The 15,873-nt window shown below is 39.1% G+C and overlaps 1 protein-coding gene across 1 annotated transcript in view; it reads left to right on the top strand.

Moving 5' to 3' along the window:
* Window positions 1-3,626: 3,626 nt before the first annotated feature.
* The window catches only part of LOC109476298, a 29,505-nt gene continuing 17,258 nt past the window's right edge, over window positions 3,627-15,873 (top strand). Inside the window, exon 1 of the mRNA XM_019777212.1 lies at window positions 3,627-3,925. The gene's annotated coding sequence lies outside the window, so the exon portion shown is untranslated. The remainder of the gene's footprint in view (window positions 3,926-15,873) is intronic.

Below are 15,873 nucleotides of genomic sequence, written 5' to 3'. Positions count from 1 at the left end.
CGGGTCAGTTTTAATCGTTCAAAACCCTTTTTTCACCGTTCAAAACTAACTTTTCACCTTGGCATCCTACGACATTAGTGTTGTTTTCCAATATTTTTTTTTTGCAATTTACGGCATATATTTGCTCATTTTACATGTACTTTGGTATATAGTCGAAAACCTATTTTTGAAACGGTCGAAAATTCATGCGCGTGTAGATGCCATCCATATGATTAAAACAACATGGCCTAATCTCCAAGCCTCCTCCAAGCCTTCCTACGGGGGTCCGGAGCATAGAATTCGACAAAAAGGCAAATAATTGGCCAGGAGAGGGTTAATGAGAGAGAGAGTCTATGGGAGGGTTAATTTCCCCTGGCAAATTATTCTCACTATTTGGCTAAGTTTGTCTGCTTCTTATCTCTTCCCTCGTGACCTCAATGAAAAGTGACCTACAGGACGATTTGGCCTTCTCAAGAATGGTTCAAACTGCAATGGACCAAGGACTAAGGTTAGAGGGAAAAGCAAGCTAAAAAAGATTAGAACGAGACCTTCTCGCTCTAACCTCCTTGAATTGAGTATGTTTTTATACTACTAGGTCCAAAGAATTCCAATTGTATATGTGCGTAGTCAAAGCAATAGACAATTTAGAATCTGGACCCCCTGGCGGATTTCTATTGTCCTGGAGCAGAATTGATTTAAAGCATTTTGTGGTATTTCCTGCATGTCTATGACTATGTCCCTCTAGCTCTAGCTGACCGTGTTTAATGTCGTTTTTTTTGGTCTTTGAAATTCGTCGCTTGCCTTTGGCTTTTTGTAACTGTAAGGCGTTTATTAGTGTTTTGCCAGCATGTCTATTTTGTCAGCTTTCATTTCTCTCCAAATCATACCCAAACTATAGCGGATAAAATAGAGAGCCCAACAAAAACGTACAAATCGAGTCCAACATCTGCTTGGAGAGAACCCTTACTTACACATATACGCCATGACTTTTAATACGCAATGCTACGATCACGCCATGTCTGAAAAACAAAGGCGCGCCGCGCCATAATAAACAATTCTAGATGATTACTGCGATATTTATAACAAGATACACAACTGTTATCCTCACCCCATATCCACACGCCTACATAGGCAAACTCATTATACGTCACTCAGATATCAAAGATTGCTGTACTTTGATTCGTACGGTTTATTGTAGTTATCAACATCTAACCTTTACCTTTGATACTAGTTCCGGCCGAATGTTTGCCAACCGACTTCAAAACCCATTATCCTAAGAAAGGGGGGTATTTTGTACAGCAAGGTGCTTTTTATCTTAATCGTTTGGTACTTAAGGTTGGAGTATTTTTGTCTTGCAAATCGGGGTGGTACAGAGTTAAAGTTCGCGTGGTGAAAAAACACGTGGCATCGGCGGCCTTGAAAGAAGGGCTATGTTTACTCTCGTTGACGTCAGGCGATGGCGGACAAACAAGATCCCCTTTCGGAAAGTCTTTGAAAACATTTCAGCGCGAGTCGTCGGTAGCCCTGGATATTCCACGTTTACACAGCACTTTTTAAAGTACAAATCTGTGCCAGAGACACTCAAAGATATCAGATTCACTCTATATTTAACTGTGTGTACATCAGTATTGGTACGGATTTTGATACATATCTAAGTGTTTTTGAAACGTGTGGTACTAGTATGTAACCTTGTGGGAGTGGCTTTGTGCGTGTTGACCTATGTTCATATATATGCGCATACACGTGTGACTGTTCTTTGACTTTTGCACACTTGCAAGAAATTAAAAACGCACTGTCCAGGTATACGAATGAAATAGTTTCTGGTGTGACCTCGAGCGGGAAAGACGTACACAGACCACAGCTTAAAAAGTGTCAATTTTTTTCCCTAAAAACCGTACGTCTACTGCTACTGCATATAATGAAATTTCAGGGTGGCAAAAAAAATACTCTAGATTAGTAAATATGTCTGATATTGACATTTACTGTAAATTTTTGTCATCATTTCATACTTGATAACATTTAAGGTAGCCCGCCAAAAAAGACAACAGCAGTCTCTTAATTTTTGGTACCACCAATAAATACATGTAGCTAGAACCAGCCTACGATACGCGATACGAAACAACCAACCGTTTTCCGTCAGCGACATTACATTTTGCCTCACAGATATCAGAATGCTTAGCCTAGTGCAGTTTTTTTATCCTCCTTGATTTGATTCAACCATGCACTGAGGGCGGTTTGAACCTCATCGATTAAACTAACTGCATTAAATTACGAGAAAATTGACTTAGAAATGAGGTTTCATTGTCCTGAAATAGCTTCGGGTGCTTAACGCATTGAGAAACTGGAGATTTGGCATTGTTTTCTTTCGCTATCTCACTCAAGATGATAGTTGAGCTAAAAAAATCCCCCCTCGGACACCTTTAGCCTTGGCGCAGCTGGTTTCCATTCACTGTGATGTCAAATTCTTTACCGAGTCAGTGGTACGCATCGTTTGGAAATGACGTCACGCAACCCTGGAGTCGGGCACGCGGGCGCGCAAATCAGAACCAGCGCACAGGGTCACGAACTCCCGCCGAGCACGGGGAACCTACAACCCGCCTGGCGTCTGGTTTAACTTCCCTCAACATCTGGAAAAGCTTTACCCTCTCTCTAAATATAGCCAGGCGACAGACGGTGTCTGAAAATAGCACGCTGTTTTTGGTGGGCCCCAAGGTGAAGAACCGATCCCGGTCCGACAATCTCCAGGTCTGGGGGACTGGTTGAACGGTTTGCGTCAGCCTTGGGGATACTTTTACGGTCTGTTTGGTCTGTATGAACCCCCACGGAAGTTTCAGATGGGTGGAAACGTCACTCACTCAGGGCAGGGTCAATGGAGAAAGGAGACTATAAATAGACCTGTCGAGATGACGCGCCCTGATTGGCTAGACGATACCAAACCATCCGTGGGGGTGGACAGGTTGAATAACTTAGAGATGGCGTCATAGAAAGTATTGTGGTGAGAAAAACAATGCCGTCATTTGGGCAAGTTACGTATTAACTATACTCTGGAGTAATTGTGTCAGAGTTTCAACGGAAAAGAATATATTACTTTCATGCAGGGCTTTACCAAAATTCAAAATACTTTTGCAGCGGCAATAAAATCAAATGATAAAAGAAACTATGCCATTAACTCAACTCTTTTACGTTTATTGTTCGTCAAAATGGTCCATACTTTCATATTCAGTCCAAGAAAAACGTGATATTAACATATATGGAAAGACTGTCCAGCCTATTAAAATACGATATTATATTAAAGATCGACTGGTTCGTAACTTTCGTACCGTGAGTGTACAAGTAGTTACGTAACGTTAGATAATTTCTTACTAGGAAACGGGTTCCTTTATTTTACCCGGACCACTATATAGTCATAGAAGATAAGAAACTGTGACGATATTTCATTTTCGGTGGGACAGAAATAAACGTGCCCCGCAAAGTAACCTGAGTACGAGGAAAACACCCCCGCATAAAAAGTATGGTTCATAAATAACCATAAATATCGGTTTATCCCAATTTTTGCTCCATTTTTCTGGTTTCCTGTAGTCTCTACCATTTCAGGGCATCAAATTTCTCAGTTTTCTGTCTTTTTGTGCGTTTTTAGTGTCAGATTTTAGAGTCGGAAGGTGTTTTGTGTTGTTTTGTTAGGACTAGACCTCCCCACCGGAAGAGTCCATTCTTGCCTCCCCCTCCACCCCCGTCCCATGATTCAGTAGTGTAGATGGCGGGACTCGCCAGCTCGACCGCCGCAGCGCCTGAAGTGTCGTAACGGCTCGGGCCTTCCCTCGCCCTGTCGCCGCCAGGACTGCCTCTTCCCCGCGGGGAACACACCGGGAAAGCCTGTGCGATCGACACCACGACATTTCAGCGCGGCACCCCCGATCCGAATGGGTTGATACACCGAGAAAATTCGGTAGGTCTTCTCTCTCTTTTTTTTGGGTCGTGCATATCCTCTCTGTGTACATATCCGTTCATAGTTGCTTCCTGCTCTGAACACGATTCCCTACGCATTTTACACCGATTCTCTCGGTTTTCCTCCAAGAAAACGGTCATTTTAAACTCATTTTTACCGGTATGATAGGTTCTAGGTGTTGTCAAGTGTTGTTTTGGTGTGATCGCGGTAGAATTTGATCGCTTGAAGCCGCGGAGGGTTAGGGGGAAATATCTTTTCCGCGGTAGCTATGTGTGCCCGGACACGCAAACAAAAATTTTCAACGCTTTGTCTCTCTTCGCTCTGCCGTAAACATTCCTTGCAGACATTTGAGGCGAAGGACAGACGTTTACCCTAGATTTGTGTCAGTAGATAGTCGGGAATTTCCGCAAAGCGAAGGTCGTAAAAAGACGACATTCTTGCCCGATGTGTGGGACCGGAAAGAAAGGCCCTCTTGTCTTAGTTACGTAATGCATACCCCGTTTTGTCTCTTGTTATTTTGGGATCTGAATCATTTTCATTGTCTGGAAAAACAAGCAACGGAAATCTTGGGCGAGAGAACAACTTAAAAGCGTGAAAAGACGTTGTATAGAGTGTTTTTTGCGGGTTTTCAGGCGACCCAAACTGTAGTATTTACATAGACTCAAATTCCTTACCCTGTCGTTTATGTCAAGTTGTAAGGGTGACGTCATCACGTGAGCTAACCGGAAGTGATGTCATCATATCTAGGGTGTCTAGTGTAAAGTCTATATACACAAAACCTCTTTAAACAGCCTTAATTCTTTAACCAAAGTGTTAATATTATTTTTCAAAAAATCTAAGTAATAAAAAGAAATGCTTGGATTTTCTGAATGGTCCAGCAGTATTTGTTGTCAGTGCGAAATAGGGTTTTTTCATTCTCATGAATAATGTATTTTGCATAATTTATGTCCACAACACTTGCATATTAATGTTTGTTGGGGGATGAAGTCATAGTATGGTTGTGCCAACGTCCTGTGGGTTGGTTATATAATGCTGTGATATTTACTATAGGTTATATTTGAGTTCTGTTTATTTAGGAATACATCATACACGGAAATGAAAATATTGGTACATGTATGAATTGAAAGCAATTTTTGTGCTCTCATATATTGTATTATTTCTATCTTCAGAAAAATTTAAGAGAAATGTACTTATGTTATATGACATAATTATGTATTATACCTGTTATATGTTATATTTATTTTGTGATAACTAGTTTATTTTTTAATGAATGTGAATCATTTTATGTTTTTTCTTATCATCAGTGTTTTTTTTTAGCATATCATTAGTTAGAAAAGCCATACTTCCTTTTGAAAGAAAGCTACTTTTTTTAATTATACCCTTAGGATTTGAACTTATTGCTTGTTGTTACATTTTAACTTAGTGACAAACTTTCAAATGTACTAGTACAATGAAATAGTATAATCATATTTGTAACATACTATTTTGATAGTGAAAGACAGGATACTTCTACCAAATGCGAGAAGAAGAAAACTACTGTGTGAGAATCCCCTAAGGTACCACTAGAAAAGCCTGTTATACTAGGCTAGTCTGCTCTATTGTTTGTTTTAGAGCTTTGGGGTCAGGCGTTTAGATTATTATCAGTTCATTGCCCTCCTTCACTTTACCAGTACCTACCTACAATACAAATCTTTCAATAGACTCATAGTTTTATCATGTTCACCGTTTTCTTGTTTTCTTCGAGCCTAATTGTGAACAATTTTTCTGTCTTCCAATGGTTTTAACTTTTGTTTTAAAATGATACCTACATTTTTTTTACTGTACTGTAGTACTGTAATTAAAGATTTTATAGTTTTTGCCCAAATGGTACATGTAGCTCTTTTTCTGCCTATCTCAATTTTAAAATTAGAGATATAAAAAGTCTACACTACAGTACAGCTTGAATAGATCTTGTGTTTTGGTCAGTTGATTTTTACCAACTGGCTTACACTAGTCACATTAACGCATACTCAGGTGCATGCATGCGTAACATCACAAGGCTCACAGTTGTTAGTCATGGCGCGTCAGAAGATAGAGTTGCCTCTAGGCCTGGACATTGTTCAACAGTGTAACAAGGCAGGTGTTTGATTTATACTGTGAAAGATACAATGTATGGCGTGAAAGATGAAGGGTTTGGGGCAGCCTTGGCGGCGGGTACAGTAGCGGACATTAGGGCTTCTTCCCACAAAAAAAAATGTATCGCTTAGGCCACACCAATTTAATTTCTTGGTTAACGGATTCGCCGCTTCATTTTTTTCTGATTTGCAAATAAAAATAAAAATTCAGAATCAACTGCAAAATGCTCATGTTTTGCCGTGAACAGTTGAAAACAGCCCTTTTCATACTTCTTGTTAAAGTCATTCCATCTTTCAATGCAGTGGTATCATTAAAAGTTCAAAATTCATTGTCAAAATTTTGAACCAGCCTGGTGTGTTGACTTCATGGCTCCTATCGTACCATTTTGGGCCATAATAGGATTGCCTAGGCCTGTTTTTATTTTCATTTTTTTTTTCGCCCGCCCGCTACATTATTTTTCTAGAAAAATCCGTTAACCAAGAAATTAAATTGGTGTGGCCTTATGAACACCAGCGTCTGGTACCTAGGCTATATAGTTCCCAATAGTGCTGTGTACCTAAACCCACATTCAGGTCCAGGTCCGGATTCAAGTCCAGAGGCTTAGGTTCAGGTCTGGCCCTAAACCCAGGGTATATACAAAATACAGGACTTCTACAGGTAATCATACCCCAATGAAAAATTGGGCATCTTTACCAGAAGATTTTGTAGTGAGCACTGCACTACCAGGGTTTAGAATAGAAGTTGTTTGCATGTCTGGGTAAAACTGTGGCCACATAATTTACAGAGGCCGACACTTGACGATGCCCAGTGGCAATGTTTTCTTCATTTTGCAACCCAAATTTTTTACTATTGAAGATTTAAGGTAACTTAGAACAAAAAGGGGAATTAAAGGGGAATTTCACATGATTTTTTTTGTAAGTCCGGAACTACATAGTTCCAGATGTTCAGTTTTTTTTTGGATTTGAACCTAAACATTTTTACAAGTCTTTTACATTCTTAAAATTCAGGTAGCTATATAGCACACTGGGCTACCTAGGTTAAAAAAATAGGTTGCCTCAAGAAGTAAAATTTGGTTGCCCGCGGCAACTGGGTAACCAGGTATTTTATTTGTACGCTGTAAAATTTCCTTCCCTAGACTTGTTCAGTTGTTGATATATGCATCAGGAACACAGCAGACAAACATCTGTGTACATGTGTTTTTAATACCCAATGGTGTAGATTGTTGTTCCAAGAAATAGCCTGAAGCTATGAATCTGTTTTGATGTTGTGTTCTCGGAAACACCTCCGCTGTGCTTTGAATATTGAACAACAAGCCATTTGATTTCTGAGATTTCATCAATGTCTTTCATAAAGGAAGGATTTTTTAAAGGTTAAGGACCTCTGAAAGAATTTCCTATATTTTACATTAAAAAAAAATAGGTGCACTGGTGCACCTAACCTAAAAAATTAGGTGCACAAAAATTTTTGGGGTGCACCATACACAAGAAAACTTAATTACAGATCTTACTGCTACTCTTCTTTCTAATCTTGAAACTTCAAAATCTTACAGAACTACTACAACAAAGATTTTATTATTTTTCTGACAGATTCCAAGAATATCCGGTATATTATTGGGCGCTGATTTCATCCATAAAAATTACTTGCAGTGACCTAAACTAGTCTACACAAGTTCATGGTACAGATTTTTTTAATTACTATGACTTAACGACTTCCAATAATGCTTTTGTGGTTATAAAAATAGATCAGAGTCTAGACTACGAATACACAAGTCACACTGTAAGACTACTTTAATTTACATCACACACACACAGACATAGCAAGTACCCTCCATGCAGACATTAAAAGTATCCCCGAAGCTCTAAATCTTCTTGTTGCATTCACGACAAGGCTAAAAATACCTCCTATCTGAACCTGTGGCTTATTAGGGAGTTATATATAGCGCCGAGTTGGTATATTTGGCAACCATTAGTGCGTGAGAGGTACCCCCAGATGAATCTGTTTAAAACATCACAAGCACAGGCAAGTCCAAGGTCATAGGAGCCAGACCTTAGCCACGTTCGAGATTCAGTTCTATATATACGTAATTGTTTGCAGAGAACTAACAACGCATGGGGTTCTTGTAATGCGAGGGCTTTTGCTTGATGCCTAATGGTAAATCTTGATAAAATAGTCTATTAAGTACACGTTTGTACCAAGCACGTGTTACGTGTTACTTCAACACAATAAGAGAAATCAAGGCATGTCGACAAATCAGAAACTGCTTGTTGCAGTTGCCTAATTTTCTAACACTCAGGTCTAACAACCTACACTTTACTACTGTAAAGTTGTTCATTTTTTGCCGGGTGAACTGTTCAAGGAGGTTTGAAGTTTGTACTTAAAACATTTCTGTAGTACAGAAGTGATACAATTGAAAACAGAAACTCACTGTCGTACTCAAAGAATTGCAACTTTGGAATTGTCATCGAAAAAAAAAAAACTACCACAGATATTTTAAGATTTACAGCTAAAACATATACATTGTACTGCTACATTGCATGTATTTAACTTGTCACACATTGTATAATGAGCACAGGTTTTTTCAGACCACAATTTTCCATTATTTTTTTCTTGGAATTGCTCGCACAATGGCTCATTTTGGATCCTTCAATCATTAGGCACAGGCACATGTCTGCTCGTGTGTAAGTAAAATGGCCACCCTTGTGTCTAACTTGACGTGCCCTGTGTACGTTATGTAAGACTGTTTTAATGAAAAGACTCGACATGGCTCACCTAGGGTAAATTACTGACTATTTTTAACCCAGACAAGCTGTAAGTGTAACCTTGTGAGTTCAGCTCTGTGAGTGCTCGAGCTTGGAGGTTACTACCGAACTTCAAACGTTCTTCTAAAGGAAGAAATGGGAATAAAAGACCCAAATGTAGGCCCAAGTTCATGCTCACTTCTTCTTGTGGCCTAAACCAGGGCTTGAAATTAAAGGTGGCCCAATGGACACTGACCACTAGGCTGGGACAACTAAAGAGACACTTTGGGACATTTTTGGGACAATAGAAAAATAATCAACATCAGAATGTCAGCCCTTCTTTTGTTTATCAGGCACATTCCTGTCTACACTGCAAAAGTGCGCCTGGGAGTGAACATAAGCAAAATAAAGTTGACTTCAAGTTGAAGTCATAGAATGCTTCCCCCCCCCCTCAAAAAAAAAGTTGGGACAGTTCATCCTCACTTCGGGACATATGAAATTTATGTTTGGGACAGTACTGGGACAATAGGAAGAAAAGTTAATTTCGAGGCCAGCTAAACTTGGACCTGATCCAACTGGTATAATTTTACACACATCCTCACCCCCTGGCAAACCTGGTAGAAACTGCACCTCTCTTGCTTTTACGTTTTGGTAAAATTTTCTTGGGGGCTTGTTTTTTTGCAGTAATAAATGCCTAAAGTATGAAATGCTGATTTAAATGTGCTAATGTAATGTGAAGCAGTATGTGTCAATATCACAAAGAAATTGCCTTGTTCAGAATATTTCCGGTTTTGCTGTCCTGAAATGGAATGTATCTTGAGATGTTGTGTGGATGTTGGGTTATGTTTTCCTGGCTGAGTGAGTCTATCCTAATGGGTTAGACTAGAGTCTGACCAGGGATCGAAATTCATTTTTGGACCCAATCTAAAAAAATTGGATGCACAAAAATTTTTTTTAGGGGCACAATATAGGATAAAAAAGTAGAATGTCAGCAAAAACTAGTTAGGTTTCATTTCTAAAGAAAAGTACTATGACAATGATTTTATAATTTTTCTGACACTTAGATGTTAAGAACATACTGTATACTACTACTATAGGGCTCTAAACTCTATAACTATCTAAACCTACAAAAATATTTGGGTACACTGGTGCACCTACGGAAAAAAATTGGGTGCACATCTCCAAATTTGGGTGCACTACCCAGTATTTCCAGCCCTGCTGACTTATCTAAAGGTGCCTCACACAGTCTGATCCCTTTTAACATATTTAAGAGTTTTCAGCCCCCACAGTTTTTGCTCGATCCCTAAAGTCCTGATGTAGGTCTGTACAGCACGGTACTTTCTCAGAAATGAAGCAGAACTTTGGCAAAATCATCTTGATCTAAAGATAATCCATGCAAGGAAGGATATTCATATTAATCATAGGCCTTATATATTTATACCAGCCTAAGACAGTATCAGTTAAAATTTAGGGGGAAAAATTTTTTAAAGGAGTGAACACGATCTTGTTATTTACTTTTTACACCCTCTTTAAATACCTTAATTACCTAAAAATTAGAAGGTAATGTTTTTGTGCGTACATACAGTACATGTAGTTTAGCATGATAACTCAAGATGCTATGGATGGATTGTCATGAAACTTGGTAGGTGGGTAGGTCTTGATGAGACCTTGAAATGACAAGATTTTTGGCCCCGTGGCGGCTTGTTATGGTACTGCAGCAGCTTGTTAGAGATTGAGAAAGTGTTTCCTCAGCTTTATCCGAGAATTATCAACTCAAATATGCTCATATTTTGCCCCCAACAGTTAAGGAAGATCATCAACCCAGCCTTTTTGTGTTGACTTCATGGCTCATATCATAGCATTTGGGGCTATATTAAGATGCCTAAACCTAGCCTGTTTTTATCTTAATTTTTTTTTCTCTGTCTCTTCATACTTTTTCTGAAAAAATCTGAGAACCAACAAATTAAATTGGTGTGGCCTAACTTGCAAAAAAAAAAACCTTTCCTGTTCTACTTTGACATTAAATCCATACAGGGAAAATAAGTGAATTTATGGTAGCTTTGGAATTAGTGATGCATACCGGTTCACTGGACTTGGATCCGGACTTGTAAGAGTGTTTAGGTTCAAGTCCAAAAAAACCTAAAAGTCAAGAACCGAGTCCGGACTTATTACCATAAAAGACCATTTCACATACCCCTTTTCTTTCCAAACCACCTAAAACCTTCCATAGATTGCAAAATCTGTGCTGCAAAATGAAGAAAACATTGCCATCGGGCATCATCAAGTGTCAGCCTCCATGTTATGTGGCCAAAGTTTCACCCAGACAACATTACAAGGTTGCAAACATGCAATTTTGTATATGCCATGGGTTTAGGTCCGGACTTACAAGTCCGGAACTCAACCTAAACCTCTGGACTTGAATCCGGACCTGAACCTAAAATTGGGTTTAGGTATGTAGCACTATTTGGAATGCTTGAGAAAACAAAAACATTCCTGACCTAAGACCTGAAATAGGTGTAACCAGTAGGACAACATGCTAAATCTTACTGTCTCCATGTGTTAATGATAGGTTTGTAGCACAATTATAGTGTTTAAATCAGGTCAAAAGAGGTCAGTTGGAATGTAGGCTGGACAAGACAACAATACATGACTTATGGCATGTTTTTGGTGCTGTTAAAGTCAAAAGCTATAAAGTTAATGTATTGAGCTATAGGTACTTGAGCTATCGTCACTATAATAGTATATTTCTTAATGTTTGCAGGGTTCTAGCTAGGATTTTATTTTAGCGTAGTGTTACCTGACGCACGTCGAGGGAGCGAAGCGACCGAGAGGGGGGATGGGGCGGAAGGGGGGATGTGCGGAGCTTTTAAAATTTTAAGCTTAAAAAGCAGCCATTTGAGGGATACCCAAAGGGAAAAAATGTCATTTCTAAGGTATGTACAATGTATCCTTGATTAGTAATTTTTATATTTTTGCAGCTTGGAATCTTCACAAAATACAGAAGATACTCCAAATCAGACACAACCAAGAACAGACTCTGAGATAAATTAAATGTTAAACATAGCATCTGGTGTGCAAAGTTGTAATATTCTACATGCAAAAAAAGTAACTATAAATAATATAAGAAATACGTCTGTTTTGCCTGCTAATAGTGTCTCATTATGAGGCACTTTTAATCTCCTTTGTGCCATTTCTGTTCTGCAAAACTGGGCCGAAATTTGACGTGATTCAACACGTGGCTTTGTTGTTATTGCCAAGCTTTGATGCTGACATGATTACAGGCACACCCAGTATGTCGACATAGATCGCACAGTAGCTAAGAGCATGAAATCGGCATGGCACCAGCACTGACGCATATGTGGCAGGAAAACCCACGTGTGTCACAAAGATCACAAACGCCCGTAAAGAAAAACGGCAAAAATTGACAAGAGAGCAATAATTTGTATTTACTTGTTTAAACTATGAACGGATCCGAAGGGGTGAACTCCCTTGTTTAGTTTACTAAAGTGGCAAATTTTCAACCAACGCAAGTTTGCCGCTGTGGGCTTTAGAGGCCCCTCCCCTTTTCGGGAGCCGGCTGGAACTGTAAGCACTTTAATTATTAGGCTGGTGACTAAGTACATTGTAACTCTTTGTATTTTTTTCTCACCTTGGCAAGATATAGAATTAATGCAATTTAGTGGAAGGTGTTTATGTCCAGAGTTACAAGGAGAGATCTGTTGAACACGGGAGGAAACATATTTGTGCTACATACATCGTGGCGTGGGAATTGTTAAATAGGCCAGCCCATATATGGCGTCCCAGAGGGAAAGCCGACACTATGAAGGGGGCGGAACATCCCTTCTACAGACTGGGCTAGACACCCTGACGCCAGTGTCTGGGCGTCAAGAGACTGCCGCTGTCACTCACAGAAAGGCGGCAACACAAGTTGTAAAGAAGCCAAGGCCCCGCCTAGGCACGCCCCATTCTCCTGGGAGGGCCGCCACGTGCGTTACTTTGCTAAAAAAAACATTTTTCACATTTGATCTGGCATTTTTGAACAAAGAAATGCAGTCACAATGCCGCTACGTTGTACTGAAAATTAGCGTAGCGGGGGAAAATTGGCGTAGCGGGTCAAAATTTTAGCGTCGCGGGCACCGACGCTACTTAGCGCTAGCTAGAACCCTGGTTTGTGTCTGTACAATACAGGTCACTATTATACAACTTGGGAAAAACTATTGAGAGGATATTAAGCAAAAAGTGGTCTCATTCAGTTTTTGGCCAGGTGGTCCTTGCAGATTCCATTTTCTTCCTTATTCTCAGATTTTACTAAAAATGTTTTTAATCAGTCAAAAAAGATGTATGTGCATATTTTACGTTTAGATTTTCAGCTTGAATGGTTTGGTTAACAAGTAATGGCTATTTATAGCATATGACATTGAGACAAAACAGGTTAACATTTAACAGCATATCTTATTACTACAAACAGTTACTTTACTACTATACAGTTGTAGATCCCATATATGGTTGACAGAATGGTTGACTTTTGGATTGAATTTGCCTTACATAATTATAGACACATTGAGTGAGCAATTGTTTTGTCTAGAACTATATACTACTGTCAGATTTCATTGCTTCTTGCCCATTTAACATTCGGACTCCATGACTAACAACAAAATTAACATAATTTATTGAGCTTCAAAACTTAATCAGTCACTTTAACGTTCAGTATTTGGAGTATTATACAATTGTGTGAAGGAATGTCACAATTTTGTAATTACCCGTATTAGTAACTGAATTGTCTGCCCACTTTTTTTAGAGTCTGTGCATGATAATGAGTAAATGCCTTGGAGGTATGTTAGCTCTGCTCGATTACACATGTGAGAACATGTTGTGATTCTTCTGTTTATTGTCTTCTCTCTTTGGCCATGCTTATTTAATTTGTTGGTTCTTGGATTTAAAAAAAAAAGGATTAGTCACGTGTTGTAGCCAACTTAAAATTTAACTGCGACAAAAGTTTTCCCCAAATGAAAAATTATTATTATTTTTTCTATACGTGACATAGTACTAGTATCAGACATTTTTTAACAGAAATAGGCCAATGTTTATGCAAGGTACTTTGAAAATTCAGGCAACTTCTTGTTTTTTCCCCCACCGCATTAGATTTTGAATCTGTAGTGACATCTGTATACGTAGTAGTGTAATCACTAAGACTTAAAAATTATGTTTGAAGTAGCAAAAGTTCGCGATCTGAGAAAAATTGTCACATGTTTGCAGAACAACGTTTGCAGTGGTGGCAGGTGCAGAAAAAAGAAAGTCGGCAAATTATTTGTTCACAGTAAAATTAGATATAAGTTTACAGTACAGAAATTGCGAATATATTTAAGAAATATGAAAAATTTGTGGCCTTGTGCCAGACTACTAAAAACTAAGGACTTTATTTTATATCACCTTTTCACTGTTAATGTCTGTACCAATGACGTTATGATTATCCAGTAATGACCTTCAACTTGTTTTTCTGAGAACAGGTAATTGTCCTTGTGGCGTTGAGCCAATAGAGCTCTCACAGGGCACGTTTTCTGTCAGCCCACGTTCTGCAAACCTTGGCGCCACAAACCAGATGAACATTTACTAGAGGGACCTTCAGTAAAGGGTAGTGCTGCGTACCTAAACCCACATTTCGGTTCAGGTCCGGATTCAAGTCCAGAGGTTTAGGTTCAGTTCCGGACTTGTAATTTTCCAGTGATCCCACCCCTCACTCATTACTGGACCTCTGGGAAGAGCGGCATGTACAAGGCCGACAGGGCCATCCAGTTTAAATAAAGGTGAATGAATGAATGAATGAAAAGTCCATGGCATATACAAAATTGCATGTTGGCAACCTTGCAATGTTGTCTGGGTGAAACTTTGGCCACATAACATGGAGGCCCGTACTTGACGATGCCCAAAGATGCATATGACAGATTGAGGAAAATAACTGTCTGTCATGCATGAGCAGCAAAATTCTCTCAAATGATGGAAAGACAGATGCTGACTAGAAAAATACTCACCTCAAATGTATGTCTGAGTATGGTCCTAATGTCCAAGTCTTGTTATTCTTTAGTGATCAGTCCAGTCATTCATAGTAGCTGACAATTACTGAATTACACAATGTCCCTAAACCAATGAAAGGTCTTCTACCGCTGAATTGCGCCCTCTTCACCAAATGATGCCTTCTCAAACGCCATTTAACCGACAATGCAGAATCAGCGATGAAACGGTTTAGCTTCCGCCACAAGATGTTTCAAAAGAAATTAGACTCCGGTAAGCAGGATATGTCTTTTCTGAAGTGGATACCGGAAGTTTAAAAATATGTATCTGCATCTTCCCTAGGGTACTAATTGCACGCAGTATTAGTAATTAGTTTTTTATTTCCTGCTTTAAGATGCCTTGGTTCGAACTTCCTTTGTGTTGGATAGGCACGTGTACCACGTAGACCATTTTTACCATATTAGAACATCAACATGTATTTATCTATCTATATATCCTGCGAGTATTCTAAAATGTAATTCATGGTAAGAAAAAATTTTTTAAAAATTGATCAAAATGGACACTTACATCCAGCAAGTATTCTCCGATCGCACATGCTTACCCCCATTAGAGTAAGGACATCAGCCTTCAGCTCTTCTTACATACCAAGGCTGGTCACCATCTGGAATCAGCTGAGTCCTGTCCTCCGTAATATTGGGGTTCAAGCCTCTGAAATGTCCAACATCTTGACATTCAAGCGATCGCTTGTGAGAGCCACGTTTATGAGATTTGATACCCAGTTCAATATCGACGTTCCCTGCTCCTGGTCCACATCTTGTGGGTGTGCCTCATGCACTGCTTTAAGGCCGCATTAGTATCATAATTAGCTTTTTAATCTGTACATAATGACATTTGATAATTTTTGTACATAATCAATTCTCTGTATAACTTTTACCGAATTGTATATTTCATGTCTACTGATTTTTGATGTCTTATGTCTAATGTTTATTGTTTGACTTGGTTCCGTATTGTTTTGTATTATCATTTCAGGTTTGGGAGGACAACTTGTAAAGGCGTTGATACACCTGTTTTGTCCTCCCTTCCACT

This window comes from Branchiostoma belcheri, unplaced genomic scaffold, assembly GCF_001625305.1.
Source record: "Branchiostoma belcheri isolate BF01 breed outbred unplaced genomic scaffold, Haploidv18h27 scaffold37, whole genome shotgun sequence".
NCBI lineage: Eukaryota > Metazoa > Chordata > Leptocardii > Amphioxiformes > Branchiostomatidae > Branchiostoma > Branchiostoma belcheri.
Note: the sequence above shows the minus strand (reverse complement) of the source record. Positions and strands in the feature narration are given on the sequence as shown.